This window comes from Heterocephalus glaber, unplaced genomic scaffold (genome assembly GCF_053883595.1).
Source record: "Heterocephalus glaber isolate CG9 unplaced genomic scaffold, H.glaber_assembly_v1.0 deba00001764, whole genome shotgun sequence".
Lineage (NCBI taxonomy): Eukaryota > Metazoa > Chordata > Mammalia > Rodentia > Bathyergidae > Heterocephalus > Heterocephalus glaber.
This window is the reverse complement of record NW_028258461.1, coordinates 10,204,362-10,225,702: the sequence shown is the minus strand read 5'-3', so window position 1 is coordinate 10,225,702 and position 21,341 is coordinate 10,204,362. Positions and strand designations below refer to the sequence as shown.

The 21,341-nt window shown below is 38.2% G+C and overlaps 1 protein-coding gene and 1 pseudogene across 5 annotated transcripts in view; one reads left to right on the top strand and one right to left on the bottom strand.

The window, feature by feature from the left end:
- The window catches only part of Arhgef6 (Rac/Cdc42 guanine nucleotide exchange factor 6), a 133,129-nt gene that overhangs the window by 58,883 nt on the left and 52,905 nt on the right, over window positions 1-21,341 (bottom strand). The window lies entirely within an intron of this gene.
- Window positions 8,924-9,530, top strand: LOC101709547 (DNA polymerase epsilon subunit 3 pseudogene; annotated as a pseudogene).

Here is a 21,341-nt window from a genome sequence, read left to right as displayed (position 1 = left end):
CAGTGAAGTTTGAAACAAGATTATGACTCATCTTTTACAAGTTACGAGTATGAACAATTCAAAGGGGAAAAGAGCCTGAACTGCGGGGAATTTAACAAGGGAAATAATACAGTGCTTATAACTATCATTAATAACACAAAATTCTATAAGCAAAACAACCAATGTGGGCCGACAATTTCTCTTTCCCCACCAGTATGAGGGTCACACCCCACTTCCCAGCCTGTTCTGGAGACAGGTACAACCTTTATGACAACCTCATAGAGATGACCAAGTTAACCTATCAGTATATATACTTTCTTATCTTCTAATAGTTCAACAAAAATTGCACTTAGGGCCTACTTGAGGCAATTGCTGGGCTGCCCACAGAAAGTTTCCACTCTCTTTGCAGCAGGACACACTCACTATGGGATTATTACATAAGAGAATGAACTATGCTTAGCTAGGAGAAGCAGAATCGTCTACAAAAATGCCACACATGTACGGTTGGCTCCCCAAGTCTGCAGGACCTACATGTGCAGGGTTCTGGATCCACGCGGTTCCATAGCCACAAGGTTCAATCAGCCACAAAATGAAAATGTTTGTTAAAAACTGCATCTGTTCTGAGCATGTTCAGGCTTTTTTCTTGTCATTATTCCCTAAGTAATACAGTATGGCAACTATTCACATTGTACTCAGTATCATAGTTATCCTAGAGGCTATTTAAAGTAAATAGGAGTATGTGTGTGGTTATATACAAATACTATGCCATTTTCTCTAAGGGCTTTGCGTAGCCATGATCTTGCTATCTGCAGGGGTTCCTGGAACTGATCCCCTACTGATACTGAACTCTATACTCACAAGAGAGTGCATGATGGTCCACTTTAGAAAGGCCCAGGTAAATGTGGGCTTTCTGGGAAACAAGAAGACTGGAGGATGGTAGTGCTAGCTCTGTGGCTGACTTACAGGATCCTTCACTTTCAGGTCATTACTTCATTTCACATTTGACATTTCAGCTACCTCATAGGCCATTGTCAAGCGGTGGTGGGATACTGGACAGGTAGGTGCTGGTTGAGTGTGAAACACTCTAACCAGTTTAAGAGGTTCAAAAAGTGTTTTTCAACAGCAGCACTATTGACACTTCAGATCAGGTTATTCCCTGCTGTGAAAGGATGCCTGGTACATTGAGAATCACTGATTTACAAGGACAAGGGCCACAGGATGACTTCAAAATCTAGGGGTTAAGTTGTAGCCCCTACTTTCATCTACCTCTGTTTACTTTCAGTTCCTCTATTCCTCAGAAACTATTCCTAAAACAGTAAATCCAGACTCTAAAGATACCAATGTCCTCTGAAATTAATGCAGAGATGAAATAGAAATAATACCCTCTACAGAAATTCCAAGCACAACAAAGAACATTAGGCACTTCCTTGAGATGAATAAAAATGAAATACAACATACAAAACTCGTAGAATATAGTTAAAGCAGTGCTTTAAAATTTTATAGTTGCCAATGCCTATATTAAAAAGAAAGAAGACTTCTGATTTCCAGTTCAACATCCAAGATGCTTAGAAGTTGCTACTCTACCCTAACAAGAAGTAAATAACTAGACAAAAGGGGTGGGGATGAGTAAACAACTTTTCTTACACTTGAGAAGTAAAGTCACAGGAATACTTCTACTCCAAATGGTGAGAGGCAGGCTCACAAAGAGAATGACAACTCACCAGACCAGAAACTGTCATGTAGAAGCCTGGAAAGGAACCAAGCCTAGGGTAGGAAAACCGAAACTGAAATTGACAAATTTCTGATGGCTCGACATGGATGAGTTTTAAAGCTGGGAATTCCAGGGAGCCCAGTATTCGGGGAGCTGACCCACACTTTTGTGTTCTTACCTCTAGGAGGCCTACTACTTGTCCCAATGAATAATAGAGAAAAAAAATGTTCATGTTTCAGGCATGGGGGAGGGGGAGGTAGCCATTTTGAACTACACCAGAACACTCTGTTCTTGCTCTTTTTCCTTTTGTTTTTATTCTTTTTCTGTCGTGTGTGTGTGTGTGTGTGTGTGTGTGTGTGTGTGTGTGTGTGTTACTGGGAATTGAATCCAGGGCCTTCATACTGAGCTACATCCCTAGCCCTTTATTTTATTTTAAGACAGGTCTTAAAATAAGTCATTAAATTATCCAGGCTTCAACTTGTGGTCCCTCTGCCTCATCCTCCCACGGGGCTGAGATTACAGTTCTGCATCCATCACTATGCCTGGAAACATTCTGGTTTTTGTAAGGCCTTCCCTCAGGATAAAATACACTCCCAGCATATGCCCTATAGGAGTTTTATTAGAGTCTAATGACATGGGGAAGAGAAGTACTGACCTCTGGTCAGCTTCTAGCCCTTCATATGGAAAAAGAAAATAGCCAATCCCAGATCCTTCTAGCCATTCTCACTCACTCAAGAGCAGGGACTGAAAAGTACTGTGAAGTTCACAGTTCAGGGGCACAACCTCAGCAAAAGACGGACATCCAGTCATTCAGAATGCGTCCCTCCCTTCACATGTTCCCTCCACATTACTAAATGCCTGTCCACCACAGTTCCTTCTGCCCAGTGCCTCATGTCAAGCTTTCGAGAAAAGGAATACTAAAAAGGCAAAAGGCAGTTTGAAGAGACAGGGTGATCACCAAAGCCATAATCAGATATCACAGGAATGTTGAAATTATCAGGCCAGGATTTTAAAATAGCTATGATTAATATGCTAAGGACTATAACAGGAAGAAAGTACACAACATGCAAGAATAGACTAATCGCAAGTGTAGAGAGACAAATTCTAACAAATAATTACAAATAAATGCTAGATATCAAAAATGCTGAATAGAAATGAAGAATGCCTGTGAAGGGCTCAATAATAGTCTGACATGAGGAAAGAATCCCTGAACTTGAAGATATCTAAGAAAAACTGGCAAAACAACAGCAACAACAACAAGTAAACAGAAAAAAGACAAGGAAAAAACCCAGAACAGAATGTCCAAGAATAGTGGACAACTACAAAAGGTGTACCATAGGTGTAATGGGAAAAACAGAGGGAAAGGAAAGCAAGAAATGAACAGAAAAAATACCTAACACCATAATGGCTGAGAACTGCTCCCAAATTCATGTCAGATGCCCAATCACAGATCCAGGAATCTCAGAGAACAGCGACAGGATAAAAGTTAAAAATGTGAATACCTGCGTAAGCGCAAACACCCGAGTTCAATCCCCAGTACCAAAAAAAAAAAAAACCAAAAAAGTGAATATCATATGCAAACTCCGGAAAATCAAAGATTAGAAAATTGAGCAACCATAGAGGAAACAAGTAGCAGATCAGATAAGAATTATATCTGACTTCTTAGAAAACATACAAGCAAGGAGAGTGTAATGAAATATTTAAAGTGTTGAGGAAAAACTCCACAAACCTTGAATGCTGTTTCCTATTAAATTATTATTCAAAAGTGAAGGAGATAAAAAAGTTACAAAAATTTGAACACCAAACAAACAAGTAATTGAATTAATAAATGGACTTATGAGCTGACTAGACACTTCTCAAAAGGAGTATAAGTGACCAATAATTTTATGAAAAAATGTTCAACATCTTTAGCCATCCATGAAATGCAAATCAAAACTACATTAAGATTCTACTTCATCCCAGTCAGAATGGCTATCAAGAACACAAAAAACATGGGCCAGGGATTTAGCTCAGTGGCACCATGCCTGCCTCGCAAGCACAAGGTCCTGGGTTTGATCCCTGGTACACACTCCCTCTGAAAAAACAGAAAATAACAAATGGTATCAAGAATGAGGAGAGAAAGAACACTTCCACACTGTCTTTGAGAATGTAAAATAGTACAGCCACTGTGGAAATAAGTATGGAAATTCCTCGAAAGAACTAAACTACCATACAATCCAGCTACACCTGGGTATCTACTCAAAGGAATCAAAGTCAACATACAGTAGAGATACCTGAACACCCATTTTTATTGTGACACTATGCACAATAGCCAAGTTATGGAATCAGCCTAGATATACAGTAATGGATGGATGGATTTTCAAAATTATATATATAATATATATATATATATATTAAAATTCAGCCATAAAGAAGGATGAAATTATTTAATTTGCAGGAAAATTGATGGAACTGAAGATCATCACATTAAATAAAATAAGGCAGACTCAGAAAGACAGGTATCATATGTTTTCTCTACTAGTTGGCATCTAGAGTTTTTTTAAAAAGCAAAGGAGAAATAAAGTTCTTTAGGAAAAAACTGAGGAAAACTGTCACCAGTAGGCCTACTTTGCACAAAATGATAAAAGAAGTTCTTCAGAGAGAAGGAAAATGATATAGCTCAGGAACTTGGATCTACATAAAGAAGAGAATATTAATAAAGAGGTAAGTGCAAACAAAATTAGAATCTTTTATTTTTTCTTATTCTTAATTGACCTCACAGATAACAATTTATTCAAAATAATAATACCAATAATGTATTTTACTGTATGTGTGCACCTAGGTACGCTTACCTATAAGTGAAATGAATGACATCAGTGATAAAAGGGATGTCAGAAAGTAGGAATATTTTCTTTTTATAAGGTACTTGTACTAACTGTAAATACAAGTGTATACCTTTGTAAAGTGTTATTTGAAAATTAACTTGGATTGGTTGTAAATGTATATTGTAAACTCTAGGGCAAGCACTAAGAAATTTCTAAATTACACTTTATATGATAAGACAGGAGAAGAAGTAGAATCATAAATAATGCTTAGCCAAAACAATAAAAAGGATGAGCCTTCTGGGCCACCATACCACTATCCCCAGCACCAAGGAGTAGAGCCGGCTCCAGTGTCGAGGAGGTGAACATTCCCAGCAGCCTTACCACTGCCCCTAGTGAGGAAGAGGTGAGCCACACGGGCATCAGCACCACCACCACCCACTGTCCTGTTGAAATGAGAAGAAATGTAAACAATCCCCAAAACCAGACTTCCATATCACCTAAAACAACCCTAAAGGGAAAGAGGATGGACCACTCTGAAACACAACCACCTGGACTCCCTGAACTGGCAACAAAAGAGGATCTGGAAAAAAGGAAATCAGAAATAATTTCTCAGATAACAGCAGAGATTGTGCCCATAGTTCAAGACATGATTAAAAAATCTAGAGAGGACACAGATAAAAAATAGAGGAGCTGAGGAACATGATGGAATCCCAACATAGGAAACAAATGGAATCCATAAAACAGATGAAAACAGATTTCCAGAAGATTAAAAACTCCATTGAAAGTTTATGCAGCAGAATGAGCCAATGTGAGGACAGAATTTCAGATATAGAAGATAAGATTGCAATTAGTGACCAGGAAAAGGAAAACTGCTTTAAAATAGTAAGGGACCATGATAAATCAGTCCAGCAGCTGCTAGACAATGCAAAGAAGAATAACATAAGACTGACCAGAGTCAATGAAGAAACAGGAGAGAGTGCAGATGACATAAAAAAACTCTTCACAGAAGTAATGGCAGAAAACTTCCCAAGCAGGGGAAAAGAACTTGACATACAGATAAGAGAGGCATATAGGAGTCCAACTAGCCATGATCAAAAGAAATCTACACATAGACATATAATTGTTAAGATTCCAGAAACCCAATAGAAGAACAAAGTTCTACAAGCAGTTAGAGAAAAGAAACAAATCACATGGAAAGGAAAGCCCATCAAATCACAGCAGACTTCTCAACACAAACCATCAAGGCAAGAAGTGCCTGGAGTGATGTTTTCCAAGCCCTAAAGGAAAACAACCTCCAACCCAGATTGATGTACCCTGCAAAACTATCTTTCAAACTTGATGGAGGAATAAAATACTTTCATGACAAAGAGCACTCTTAGGAACTTCATGAATACCAAACCAGCACTCCAAAAATTTTTAAACAATATCCTAGGAAAAGACAACGAGGATCCCTACTCCCAGGAATCCCTGCAGAAAGAATCCATCGGGCATGACAAGAAATTAAACACAAAGGGGTAGAATCCAACAAAAAGAAAGTCATGACAATGATAAGTCAATAAATATCAGTTATAACCATCAATGTTAACGGTCTCAGTTCATCAATCAAAATAAATACACTGGCAGAATGGGTCAAGAAGCAAAATCCAACAATATGCTGCATACAAGAAACACACTTAATTCAAAAAGAAACTCATAGACTGAAAGTTAAAGGGTGGAAAACAATACTCCAGGTGACGGGAACCTGAAAAAAGCAAGAATAGCTATCCTCTTTGCAGATCAAATAGATTTCAAACCAACACTGATTAAGAGAGACAAAGAAGGACACTACATCCTTGTAAAGGGAACAATCCAACAGGAAGAGATGGCAATCCTAAATATCTATGAACCAAACACTAGTGCACCCCACCCAACTGTATAAAACAAATACTAACGAACATGATAAATCAAATAAGCACTACTACAATAGTAGTGCGGGACCTCAATACCCCACTGTCACAAATAGATTAGATTAACTAGACAAAAAATAAGCAACAAAACACTAGAACTCAATCAAACTCTGGAACAAATGAACTTAACAGATGTTTACAGAGTGTTTCACCCCATAAAATCAAACACATATTCTTTTTGGCTGCACATAGGTTGTTCTCCAAAACAGAATACACAATAGACCATCTCCCTCATAGACCATGTTTAAGTAAATGCAAAGGAATTTAAGTTCTCCCCTGTATATTATCAGACCATAGTGCGATGAAACTGGAGATCAAATTGTGTAAAAGGAAGAAAATTTCTAAAGGAGTAGGGGAAGTGGGAGAGTAGGGGAAAGGAAAGAAGGGAAAAGAAAAAATATGAGAAAAGAAAAAAATGGAAACATAGTCTTTACAAATAGGGAAGGGTGGAGGGGGTGAAGGGGGTCAGGGGAAGGGGAAAAAATAAGAACCAAGATACATCATGTAAAGGTACAAGACTCCAATGATGAATGTAACTGTATTTTATACCTAAAATGTACCAATAAACTTAATGGAAAAAAAAAAGAAATTGGAGATCAATAGCAAAAGGAATCACAAGAATTTCACAAGCACATGGAAACTGCACAACACACTTCTAAATAACCAATGGGTCACAGAGGAAATTAAAGAAGAAATCACACAGTTCCTTCAATTAAATGACGATGACCATACAACATATCGGAATCTATGGGACACAATGAAAGCAGTCTTACCAGGGAAATTCATAGCAGTGACTACTCATATTAGGACAACCTGATGCTGAACCTCAAGCTTCTAGAAAAAGAAGAGCAGGACAAACCCAAAGCTCATACAAGGGAGGAAATTATAAAGATCAGAGCACAAATCAATGCAAAGAGAATGATACAAAAAATCAATGAAGCAACAAGTTGGTTCTTGGAAAGAATAAACAAAATTGACAAACTCTTAGCCAACCTTATCAGAAAAAGGAAAGAAAAGGCCTAAATCCATGCAATTAGTAATGAAAACGATGAAATTACAACAGACCCAACAGAAATCCAGAGGATCATCAATTCCTACTTTGAGAATCTATACGCCAATAAGATGGAAAACAGAAAAATTGGACAGATTCCTAGATATGTATGAATTACCAAAGTTGAATGAAGAAGACCTAAAAATTCTAAACAATGCAATATCAATCAATAAAGTTGAAAATGTAATCAAAAACTTACCAACTAAGAAAAGCCCCGGTCTTGATGGCTTCACTGCCAAATTCTACAAGACTTCTAGAAAGGAACTACTGCCACTACTATTTAAACTCTTCAATGAAATCGAAAGGGAAGCAATACTCCCAAATTCATTCCTGGAAGCAAGCATCACCTTGATCCCCAAAGCAGAGAAAGACCCAACCAAAAAAGAGAACTATAGGCCAATCTCACTAATGAACATAGATGCAAAAATCCTTAATAAGATACTGGCAAATAGAATGCAGAAGATCATCAAGAAGATCATACACCCTGACCAAGTGAGATTCATCCCAGGGATGCAGGGATGGTTCAACATATGCAAATCAATCAATATAATATACTATGTCAACAGAGCCAAAGACAAAAACCATATGATCATCTCAATAGATACAGAAAAAGCATTCAACAAAATCCAACATGGATTTATGATAAAAACCCACAAAAAAAATGGAATAGATGGTCTCTACCCCAAACTGATAAAAGGCATCTATGAAAAACCAACAGCCAATATCATACTAAATGGTCAAAAACTGAAATCCTTCACACTAAAATCAGGAACAAGACAAGGATGTCCACTATCACCACTCTTGTTCAATATAGTTCTGGAAACATTAGCCATGGCAATTAGACAAGAGAAAGAAATAAAAGGAATAAAGATAGGAAATGAAGAAGTCAAATTGTCATTATTTGCAGATGACATGATACTCTATATAGAAGACCCCCAAGAACTCCACCAAAAGTCTTCTAGACTTAATCACCAAATTCAGTCAAGTAGCTGGTTACAAGGTCAACACACCAAAATCAATAGCTTTCCTCTACACAAATTACAGACTCACTGAGAGAGAAATAGGGCAAATAATTCCTTTCACAATAGCATCCAAAAAACTGAAATACCTAGGAATCAACCTAACAAAAGAAATCAAAGACCTCTTCTCTGAAAACTATAGCACTCTGAAAAGAGAGATTGAAGATGATATCAGAAAATGGAAAGACATCCCCTGCTCCTGGGTAGGAAGGATTAATATAGTGAAAATGGCCATACTTCCAAAACTGCTATATAGGTTTAATGCAATTCCAATTGAGATCCCAGCAGCATACTTCATGGACCTTAAGAAAACAAACCAGAGGGTCAGATCATAGCGACGTGGAAAGTCTGGAAGAGGTAGCAGCCTAAAGAGAAGGCTTGTGGCAGGGGAGCCTCAGGCCCCTGCGGCGGCAATGGCAGAGAGGCCTGAGGACCTAAACCTGCGCAATGCCATTATCACCACGATCATCAAAGAGACACTCCCGGATGGTGTCAACATCTCCAAGGAGGCCCGCAGCACCATCTCCAGCACTGCCAGCGTCTTTGTGCTGTACGCCACATCCTGTGCCAACAACTTCGCGATGAAAGGGAAGCGCAAGACACTCAATGCCAGTGATGTGCTCTCAGCCATGGAAGAGATGGAGTTCCAGCTGTTCATTATCCCATTAAAAGAAGCTCTGGAAGCATATAGGTGGGAGCAGAAAGGCAAGAAGCTTCAGAACAAAAGAAGGAGGACAAAGACAAAAAAACAGATTCAGAAGAGCAAGACAGGAGCAGAGATGAGGATAACGATGAAGATGAAGAGAAGATAGAAGAAGAACAGAATGAAGAGGATGAAGCAGACAACTAACCGGGTGGGAAGACAAGCACTGTGGAAGCTACCACTCTGAAACATGGTACATGTTTATGTGAAGCTTTTCCCTGCTGGGCAAAGTAGTCTTAGGCACAAGTGCCTGGGAAGATCACAATAAAAACTGACTATAATTATCATCAAACCAGCATTCACCAACACAGAACATCTGAGTAGCAGAATTCTCTTTTGTTTAATCAGGCTGAAAGTTATTACTTTTTGGCAAGAGGGATTCTGAACAGCTAATTAAATAAGGGATTTGTTATCTTGTTTAAAAAAAAGAAAGCAAACCAAAGATTCACTTGGAACAAGAAGAGACGCAGAATAGCAAAAGCAATTCTAGGTAACAAACATGGCAAGGGGTATCACAACCCAACTTGAAACTATACTGCAAAGCTACTGTGATAAGAAAACAGCATGGTACTGGCAAAGAAACAGACCTGAGGACCAGTGGAACAGATTAGAAGATGCAGAAACAACTCCAGACACACTCATCCACCTCATCTTTGACAAAGGAGCCAAACACCCTCACTGGAGGAAAGATAGCCTCTTTAATAAATAGTGCTGGAAAAATTGGGTTTCAACTTGTCAAAGATTAAAACTAGACCTATATCTCTCACCATGCACTAAACTAAAATCAAAATGGATTAAAGATCTAAATATTAAAACAGAAACCCTGAACTGGCTAGAACAGAGGTTAGGTAGAACTCTTGAAGACACTGGTGTAGGAAAAGATTTTATGAACAAAACCTCAGTTGCCCTGAACTAGCACAAACAATCAACAAGTGGGATCTCTTCTTATTAAAAACAATCTGCACAGCAAGAGAAACCACCAGCAGTGGGAAGAGATAATCCACAATGTGGGAAAATATCTCCACCTGCTGTTCCTCAGACAATGGTCTACTATCTAGAATCTATAAAGAACTTAAAAAAATCAGACTTCCTAAATTTAAAGACCCAATCCAAAAATGGACTTCTGAAATGAACAGACATTTCTCAGACAAAGAAGTAGAAATAGCAAATAAACATATGAAAAAATGTTCAACATCACTGGTCATTCAAGAGATGCAAATGAAAACAATGCTGAGATTCCACCTCACCCCAGAAAGAATGGCTGCTATAGTGAAATCAACCAATAACAAATGCTGGCAGGGCTGTGGGGAAAGAGGAACCCTTCTCCACTGCTGGTGGGAGTGTAGACTGGTGCAACCTCTGTTGAAATCAGTATGGAGATACCTCAAAGAACTAAGACTAGAAGTCTCATTTGACCCAGCTATTCCCTTGCTGGGGATCTTCCCCAAAGAATTAAAAGAATCATACCACAGTGATATATGTGCACCCATGTTCATAGCAGCACAGTTTGTGATAGCTAAAACTTGGAAACAGCCCATATGTCCATCAACTGGAGACTGGATAAAGAAAATGTAGTTTTTTAATATAATGGAGTACTACTCAGCCATAAAAAATGAGAAATTAGAGACATTTATAGCTAAATGGATGCACATTGAGGCAATACTCTTAAGTGAAATAAATAGGACACACGTGTAAATACCAAGTAGTTTCTGTAGTGTGAGAAACTGAAAGTGTAAATAAGGACTAAAAGGTATAATAGATAATGTGAAATAGGATGAAAAGGGGCAAAGGGGAAGGGGAAGTGGGAGGGGTAGGGGAAAGGAAAGAAGGGAATGGAATTAATATGAGAAAATGAAAAAATGGAAACAAAGTCTTTGCAAATGGCGAAGGGTGGAGGGGTTGAAGGAAGGGCAGGGGAAGGAGGAAAAAATAAGAACCAAGATAGATTATGTAAAGCTGCAAATTTCCAATGATGAATGTCATTATATTGTATACCTAAAATGTACTAATAAAATATGAAAATGTTTTAAAAAAAAGGAATTAAGATATGTTGTGCATATATCCCAACTCCACACAAGGACTATAATCATCATGTACAGTACTGCAAACACATATCGATAAAAAATCAATAATAATTTTTAAAGAAATCAAAGAAGAACTATGTAAATGAGAGATAATTTAAAAATATGATACCATAATGTATTCCCTCATATTCCAGAGGGAATAAAATCTTCTAATTATGTTAATGTTCACATTTTTCTAAAAACAACAGGTCTACCAGTAGTAATGAGGCATTGCACGTTCTCACACTCTCTTCAAGTACTGTTGTCTATACTTTTCACACCACCCAAATTATGCCTACTGAAATAAAGAAAAACAGAGGAGTCATTGCCTGAAGGGGATTTTTCAATTAGAAAAAGTACAGATACTCTTTGCATCACAAAACCTGATTTAAAGGCAATTTAAATATTTAATTCCATGGCTGATACAATTCAACCTCCTTCTCCCCATTGAAATATAGCTGTATCACTTTTGCTTTTAAAAGCTATAATCTGGGGTTCTTTTAGATGAAATCACTAAGATTTTTCAAGAAAGGTGCCAACTATCCTGCTCCGATGGGTTTATCAGCTAGCACAGATTCTAGGAGGTCCATCTCTGCTGCAGCCACTGGCATATGACAGACAAAGGCAAGGGGGAGGAAGACAACCCGACATTCCCTTTGCCTCTGAGTGAGTCCTGGAAGGCTAAATGGAAATGCACATTAAACTCATATAATCACAAGTTTTGAGGGTGACAGAATGCTGACTTCACAAAGCTAAAGTGATAAAGGCAGATAATAAGTTTTTCCCATCAAATTATACCCCTAAGCCACATCTGAATGGTAATATATTCAACAGAACTGCCCTTGCTGTGGCTTTATTAGGGGAAATGTTTATCGGGATGGATGCTTGAGATTCTTTCCCAAAATCACTTGGACTTTTATTGCTTTCCTTAATCTCAAAAGACTAACTGATGAACTTCTGACACTTCATCTTTATTTTTCAGGCCACAGGGCATCTAATATGAAAGGATACGAAGGGAAGCAGACAGAGAAGGCTATGTGTTCCCAAACAGAAGGCTTCAGTGGTGAGTCAGAAGGCAAGGAGTTTGGCAGGCCAACCAACTTCAGAACAGTACAATTTGATAGAGAGGAAATCCATTCAAACTTACTAAAACAGACTGCATCCAGACTCTGCCTTCGCCCCCTGACTCTGTCTCCACAAGGACATCTGAGTATCCTTTTGCTCAACTAGCCTTTGCCTGAATTCAGAAGAAAAAAAAAAAACAGATGGTGAGAAGTCAGAAAAAGAGGTAGAAGCCTTTTGTACCTCCATTCTGGACTATTGATTTTCCAGTAAAATAAATTTCCTACACTTCCTGAAAAGGCTTTAGAGTGAGTTCATCTTTATAACTGCATTCTCTGAAGGGAAGGAATCTTATAAATATGAAGAAAGTGGTTTAAGAGATTAAAGTGCATAAACAATTTTTGACAATAGATGTGTTTTATGATATGTCCAATGATAAAAGAAGACTACAGTGGCCTCGGGAAACCTTAAATCAAAGTAAAACCATATTATAGAAATTCTGAGATAATTATTATGCCTAAAAAAATGATTTAAGGTTGGTAAATTCCTTTGAGACTGGGGGAAAAGACAGTATATTACTACAGATTGTCATATTTGACACATATGCCAGTAAAACCACCTATCGACTTTCAAAGGCAATGCTTGATTTTGCACACCAAAGTCCACAGTTGTCACAAAACAAGTAGCATTATCCCCCAATATCAACACATAGACTCATTAATTCCACAAAATCCTCTCACTTCTCTACCTCCACCCATCTTATGGAAGAGATATATGGAGGAGTAAGGCAGGAAGAGATTTGGTTGAAAAAGATTATAGGAGACATGGTAAAGAGAATCAATGGAAAGTTGTGTAAAGTCATTTAGATTGGTGGACTAAAAAGTGTGGGTGAGCACAAGAAAGACAGAGGAAATTCAGAGTTGGAGCAAGTGGTCAGAGGGATGGAGGAGAGGCAATGATGAGGTGGGAGGCTAGAGCTAGGGTTACAGGAAGCTTTCTGGGATTTCTGATTTAACAGGCTACAACTTTCCCCCCATCTTTCCTACTGCATGTGGATTCTGTAAGACACGCCCTTTAGGCATCTGCTGAAAGTCACACACAGTGGAAAGAAGTTAGAACAAAATAAATAATGCTGGACCCTACTGAGAGAGCTTCCTACTTGGCTGTAGGGAAATAGTACCTCTCACTCTCAGACAGATGCTCATCCCCAAAGTTGAATATTAGGATTAGTGTGAGGCTGGCCTATTTGGGACAGCACAAAGGACAGCTTTCTTACAGTTTGCAATAATAGCTGCAGATAACGAATAATTCCATCTTCTATGGCACATATTGTGGGGGAAGAAGAGAATGCAGTCCACTCTATGACCTGCAAGACTATGAGGTATGATGGAAGAATAAAGGGAATGTTTAAATTTTAAAAATTGTTTCAGTAAAAGATACACTGCCATTAATCCCCCTCAAAATACCTCCCTCACTTCGAACACACTTATCCCATTATTCTTACTACTTTTGGAAGCACTTCTGGAAGTATTCTTTCATGAGTGTCTTTAAGTTGCACTGTCCTGGATGCCTTAATGTTCTCAATCGATTCAAAACATTCACCTTTTGTGGTCATTTTAACTTTGAAAAGTCGTACTGTGCCAGATCTAGTGAATAAGGTAGATGAGGACACAGCATAATATTTTTATGAAACTGCCTTTCTGTTGGATAGCATTCAGCAGTGGCATTCATGATATTTTTTTTTTGGTACCAGGGATCAAACTCAGGTCCTTGTACTTGTGCAGAAGGCGGCGAAAGTACTGAGCTAAATCCCCAGCCCAATCATGACTTTTTTATCACATCTCATAAAGACACTCATGAAAAAAGACTTACAGATCAGCTTGCCACCAGGACAGGGTGAGGAGGACCCCACTGGGCAGGCCCACCAGCTGATGGCTTGGCCACGTGGGTGCCTCCAACAGCACCCCCACCCCCAGCCTCTGGCCTTTTGACTGTGCAGCTACTTGGTTACACACTGCAGAGGAACAGGGGGACATAAAAGCCATTGTCCTGAGTGCCAGAAGTGAACAACAGAGAGAGTGCCTGTCTCAGGCTCCCTGATGAAAACAAACCCACTGGAAAAGTGAAGGGAATCTCTGCAACAAGGACACACCAGACCACCATGATTGGTAAGTTGGAGGGATCATCAGCTCCCATCGGAAACTGGACTTTCTTCAGGGGAAAAGCAGCTGAAACCTGCAGTAGAAAATTACAGAGTGCAACCCTGCAGGAGGACAGGGAGCTCAACTTGGGACTTGCAACCAGAAATCTGCCTGAATCTCACGAGTCTGGGACTAGCTTACTGAGACTCATTGACTTATAACTGTACACTGCTGCCCACGTTGTCTATTGTGACAGCAGAGACATACCCTGAAGGAGGCCCTTTACTTTTTAAAGGTGATAGATTAATAACTACCACAAATTGTCATTCTCTAAGAGGTATTTGATGTTGTGGTGTTGCTGACTGTATGACTTGGGCTAAGGTGTCATGATTGATCTAAACAGTTTTCCTTCTTGGTATAATGAAAATGAGATAGCCTCAGAGTCATTAGAGACTCAAAACCTAAAGACCAGCTATATCTGGTAGACACCTCTGAGAAGCAATCATTCCATAAGGGTTTTAAATACATCAACAAAGATACTTACAATAAACAACTTCAAAATATCAACCCAGGAACTACACCAAGGACAGTACCAAAAACAAAAATGAGAAGACATTTAAGCAAGTCACAAACCCAGACTTGCATCCCACAAAAGGCAATTTCTGGGGGAAATGAGGTGCAAAAGTCTGATAATCAACCACCTGGACACCCTGAACTGATAGCACATGAAGTAACAAAACAGATGAATGAGGCTCTAGAAAAATTCAAAGCAGAAATAATCTCCCAGATAACTACAGAGATGGTGAGCAGAGTGAAAGACATGATTAGAGGCTCTAGAACAGAAACTGATAAAAAATTAGATGAGCTCAGAAACATGCTGGAAGCCAGGAATGCCCAGCATAAGAAAGAAATGGAAACTATGATTGCCCAACATAAGAAAGAAATGTAACCCATGAAAAAGATTCAAACAGATATTCAGGAGATCAAAAACTCCATTGAAAGCACGCAGAGCAGATTAAGAGAATCTGAAGATAGAATATCAGATATAGAAGACAGGATTGTGGTGAAGGACCATGAAAAGAGAGATTTCTTAAAAATAGTAGGAGACCATGAGAAAATTCAGCAACTGCTAGATGATGCAAAGAAGAATAACATAAGACTGATAGGAGTCCACAAAAAAACAGGATAAAGTACAATTGACATAAAAAAACTGTACACAGAAGTAATAGTAGAAAACTTCCCAGACAGAGGTGGAGAATTGGACCTACAGATAAGTGAGGCATATAGAACTCCACCCAGCCATGATCAAAAAAAATCTACACCTGGGCCGGGGATTTAGCCCAGTGGTTCCATCGCCTGCCTTGCAAGCACAAGGACCCGAGTTCGATCCCCGGGACCAAAAAAAAAAAAATTCTACACCTAGACATATAATAGTCAAGATCCCAGAAACCCAGATGAAGAACAAAATTCTACAGGCAGTTAGAGAAAAGAAACAAATCACCTACAAACTAAAGCCCATCAGAAACACAGCATATTTCTCAACACAAACCCTCAAATCAAGGAGAGCCTGGAGTCAAGTATTTCAAGCCCTAAAAGACAAAAACTTCCAACCTAGACTGTTGTATCCTGCAAAATTATCTTTCAAAATCAATGGGGAAATTAGATACTTCCATGACAAAGAACACCTGAGAAATTTCATGAACACCAAACCAGCACTCCAAACAATTCTTAACAATATCCTAGAAAAAGGCAACAAAGGTCACAGCTCCATGAGGCTCAACAGAGGGAAGCCACCAGACAAAGTAAGAAACTAAAGGGAAAGGGGGAAAAAGAAATAAGAGCCAACAACAGTAAAACATCATGACAAGGATGAGTCAATATCTCTCAATTATAATTATCAATGTTAATGGCCTCAATTCACCAATCAAAAGAAGTAGACTGACAGAATGGATTAAGAAGCAAAATCCAGCAATATGCTGTCTACAAGAAACACACCTAACTAAAAAAGAAATTCATAGACTGAAAGTAAAAGGATGGAAAATGGCTCTCCGTGGGACAGGAACCCAGAAAAAAGCAAGGGTAGCAATCTTATTTGCAGACAAAGTAGATTTCAAACCAAAACTAATTAAGAGAGACAAAGATGGTCACTACATCCTTGTGAAGGGAACAATCCAAGGGGAAGAGATGACAATCCTAAATATATATGCACTAAATACGAATGCCCCCAACTATACAAAACAACTATTAATGGACATGTAAAATCAAATAAGCACTAATACAATTGTCGTGGGGGACCTCAATACCTCACTATCACAAATAGACAGATGTTCTAGACAAAAAATTAACAACGAAATTCTAGAACTGAACCAAGCTATTGAACAAATGAACTTTATTAATAGATATTTACAGAGTGTTCCACCCCACAAAATCAGAATACACATTTTTTTCACCTGCACACGGGTCATTCTCCAAAACAGACCACATGCTAGCTCACAGGACATGTCTAAGTCAATGTAAAAGAACTGAAATTACCCCCTATATATGATCAGACCATAGTGCAATAAAATTGGAGATCAATAACATGAGAAACTGCAAAATTCCCACAAACGCCTGGAAATTGAATAACACCCTCCTGAACAACCAATGGGTCACAGAGGAAACTAAAGAAGAAATTAGACAGTTTCTACAAGTAAATGAAAATGCCAGTGCAAAATACAGGAATCTATGGGACACAATGCAAGTAGTTCTAGATGGGAAATTCATAGCAGTGAATGCCCATATTAGGAAAACAGAGAGAATTCAGACAAATAACCTAATGCAGAACCTCAAACTCCTAGAAAAAGAGAGAATAACAAACCCAAAGCCTGCACAAGAGAGGAAATTATAAAGATCAGACCAGAAATCAATGCAATGGAGACTAAGAGAACGATACAAAAAATTAATGAATCAAAGAGTTGGTTTTTTGAAAGAATAAATAAAATCGATAAACCTTTAGCCAACCTTATCAAAAAAGGAAAGAAAAGACTCAAATCCATGCAATTAAGAATGATAAAGGGGAAGTCACAACAGAACAAGCAAAAATCCAGAGTACCACCAATAACTACTTCGAGAACCTGTACTCTAATAAAATGGAAAACACAGAAGAAATGGACAGATTCCTAGACACATATGAATTGCCAAAGTTAAATGAAGAAGATATAGAAATTCTAAACACCCCAATTACAATGAGTGAAATTGAAAATATAATAAAAAATTTATCAACAAAGAAAAGCCCACATCCTGATGGCTTCACTGCTGAATTCTACAAGAGATTTAAAGAAGAACTAACGCCATTACTCTTTAAACTCATCAAGGAAATTGAAAGGGAAGCAAGGCTTCCAGATTCATTCCTGGAAGCAAGTGTTACTTTGATCCCAAAACCAGGGAAAGACCCAACCCAAAAAGAGAACTACGGGCCAATCTCCCTCATGAATATTGATGCAAAAATCCTCAACAAGATACTGGCAAACAGAATACAGAGGGTCATCAAGAAGATCATACACCCTGACCAAGTCAGATTTATCCCAGGGATGCAAGGATGGTTCAACATCTGTAAATCAATAAATGTAATACACTATATTAACAGAGTCAAGGACAAAAACCATATGATCATCTCCATAGATGCAGAAAAGGCATTCAACAAAATTCAACACCCATTCATGATAAAAACCCTACAGAAAATTGGAATAAAAGGTCTTTATCTCAACCTGATTAAGGCTATCTATGAAAAACCAACAGCCAACATCATACGAAATGATCAAAAACTGAAAACTTTCATGCTAAAATCAGGAACAAGAAAAGGATGCCCACTATCACCACTCTTGTTCAATATAGTTCTGGAAACATTAGCCACAGCAATTAGAAAAGAGAAAGAAATAAAAGGAATAAAGATAGGAAAGGAAGAAGTTAAACTGTCATTATTTGCTGATGACATGACACTTTACATAGAAGACCCAAAAAACTCTACCAAAAGACTTCTAGACTTAATTGACAGATTCAGTAGAGTAGCTGGATGCAAGGTCAACACTCAAAAAACAATAGCCTTCTTGTACACAAATAGCAGACTCACTGAGAGAGAAATTAGGGTAACAATTACTTTTACAATAGCATCCAAAAAAATGAAATATCTAGGAATCAATCTACCAAAGGAAGCAAAAGACCTCTACACTGAAAACTACAGCACCCTGAAAAAGGAGATCGAGGAGGATATAAGAAAATGGAAAGACATCCCTTGTTCCAAGGTAGGAAGAATTAATATAGTGAAAATGGCCATACTTCCAAAACTGCTATATAGATTCAATGCAATGCCAATTGAAATTCCAACAATATACTTCACAGAGCTAGAGAAAATAATCCAAAATTTCATTTGGAACCAGAAGAGACCTAGAATAGCAAAAGCAATTCTGGCCAACAGAGACATGGCTGGGGGTATCAAAATACCCAACTTGAAGCTGTACTACAAAGCTACTGTGATAAAAACAGCATGATACTGGCAAAGAAACAGACCCGAGGATCAGTGGAATAGATTAGAAGATGCAGAAACAACTTCAGACATACTCAGCCACCTCATGTTTGACAAAGGAGCCAAACACCCTCACTGGAGGAAAGATAGCATATTTAATAGATGGTGTTGGAAAAACTGGATTTCAACCTGCCAGAGATTAAAACTAGACCCATATCTATCACCATGCACTAAACTAAGATCTAAGTGGATTAAAGATCTAAATATTAAGACAGAAACACTAAACTTGCTGGAAGATAAGTTAGGTAGAACTCTTGAAGATATGGGCATAGGAAAAGACTTTATGAACAAAACCTCAGTAGCATGGGAACTAGCACAAAGAATCAACAACTGGGATTTCATCTTATTAAAAAGCTTCTGCACTGCAAGAGAAACTACCAACAGAGCTAACAGACAACCTACAATATGGGAAAAAAATTTTAACAGCTGTAACTCAGACCAAGGGCTACTATCTAGAATATATAAAGAACTGAAAAAAATTAGACCCCCCAAATTCAAAGACCCAGTTCAAAAATGAGCATCTGAAATGAACAGACATTTCTCAAACAAAGAAGTAAAAGGAGCAAATAAATATATGAAAAAATGTTCAACATCACTGGTCATTCGAGAGATGCAGATGAAAACAACACTGAGATTCCTCCTCACCCCAGAAAGAGTGGCTGCTATCAAGAAATCAACAAATAACAAATGCTAGCAGGGGTGTGGGGAAAGAGGAACCCTTCTCCATTGTTGGTGGGAGTGCAGAGTGGTGCAATCACTATGGAAATCAGTGTGGAGATACCTCAAAGAACTAGGGCTAGAGGTCCCATTTGACCCAGCTATTCCCCTGCTGGGTATTTTCCCAAAAGATTTAAAAGAATCATACCACAGATATTTATGTGTACCCATGTTTATAGCAGCACAGTTTATAACAGCTAAAGCTTGGAAGCAACCTAAGTGCGCATCAACTGGAAACTGGATAAAGAAGATGTGGGTTTTTTTATAAAATGGAGTACTACTCAGCCATAAAGAACAAGAAACTAGAGTCATTTATAGCTAAATGGATGCATACTGAGGCCATACTATTAAGTGAAATAAATAAGACACACATGTGTATATACCGAATAGTTTCTCTAGTGTGAGAAACTGAGAGTGTAAATAAGGATTAAAAGGATTAATAACTAATAATTGATACTTTGAAATAGGAAAAGGTCCAAAGGGGTAGGGGTCGTGGGTGGAGATGGGAAAAGGAAAGAATGGAAAGGAAAAATTATGAGAAAAAAAAAAAAATGGAAACGAAGTATGTAAATAGGGAAGGGTTTAGGGGTGAAGGGTGCACAGGTAATGGAGAAAAAATAAAAACCAAGATACATCATGTACAGGTATAAGCACCCAAAGATAATGCAAATGTATTGTATACCTAAAATGCACCAATAAAAGAATTTAAGCAAAAGAAAAAAAAAAAAAGACACAGTACTGTTTCAGAAAATGGCAAAAGCAATGAGATAAGTGCATTCAAAGCAAGGGGGAGTATTTTGAGAGATTAATGGCAATTTATCTTTTATTATGTTTTAAATTTAAATATTTACTGTATATTTCAATCACACCTCATAATTGCAGTTATGCCCATTGTTTGGAGAAATTTGCTCATATAATTCCCTTTCAGCTCTTCTCTGCTTGCTTAAGTTCTGACTTTTTTTCTAATACAGGTCTTGCATTCTACCTCCTCCATTCAACATTCCCTTATTTGTCCTCAGGTTTCAGATTAAGACAGCAACACACCCACCTGCGTGTTAAAGGAAGGAGGTTGAGGAAAGGGTGGGGAAGGTTTTTTAAAGCGCTGTTTCCTAGGATCTATAGACAGAGAATCTGAGCAGCAAGTCAGCTGTGGGTACCAGATGTCGGTACTATTAACAAGCTCCCCAGGTGCACCTGATTCAAAAGCTCCTCAGTCACTCTTTGAGTTGCCTATCTTAGGTCACTTCAAAATTTCATTTTCTCTGCCATGTAGCTGATGCTCTCATGTCTACGCTGCCTTCCCGATAAGACCGTGGATGCCAATATTCAAGTATAGACATTTCTGCAATTAGCTTGTTCAGTGCATTGGTTGCTAAATGAGGAATTGCATATAGTATGTACATTACAATATTCAGAACAAAGAGATGGCCAAAGGAAACTCCAACTTGATGACTTTGCTTTTATTTGCATAACTCTTACATGCAGTACTGTAATACAGAACAGAACATGAAACTGCAGTACTGTGCTGTACAGTACAATCAGGGAAAATTGCAGTACTGTATAAACAAGGTGTACAGCACTAAA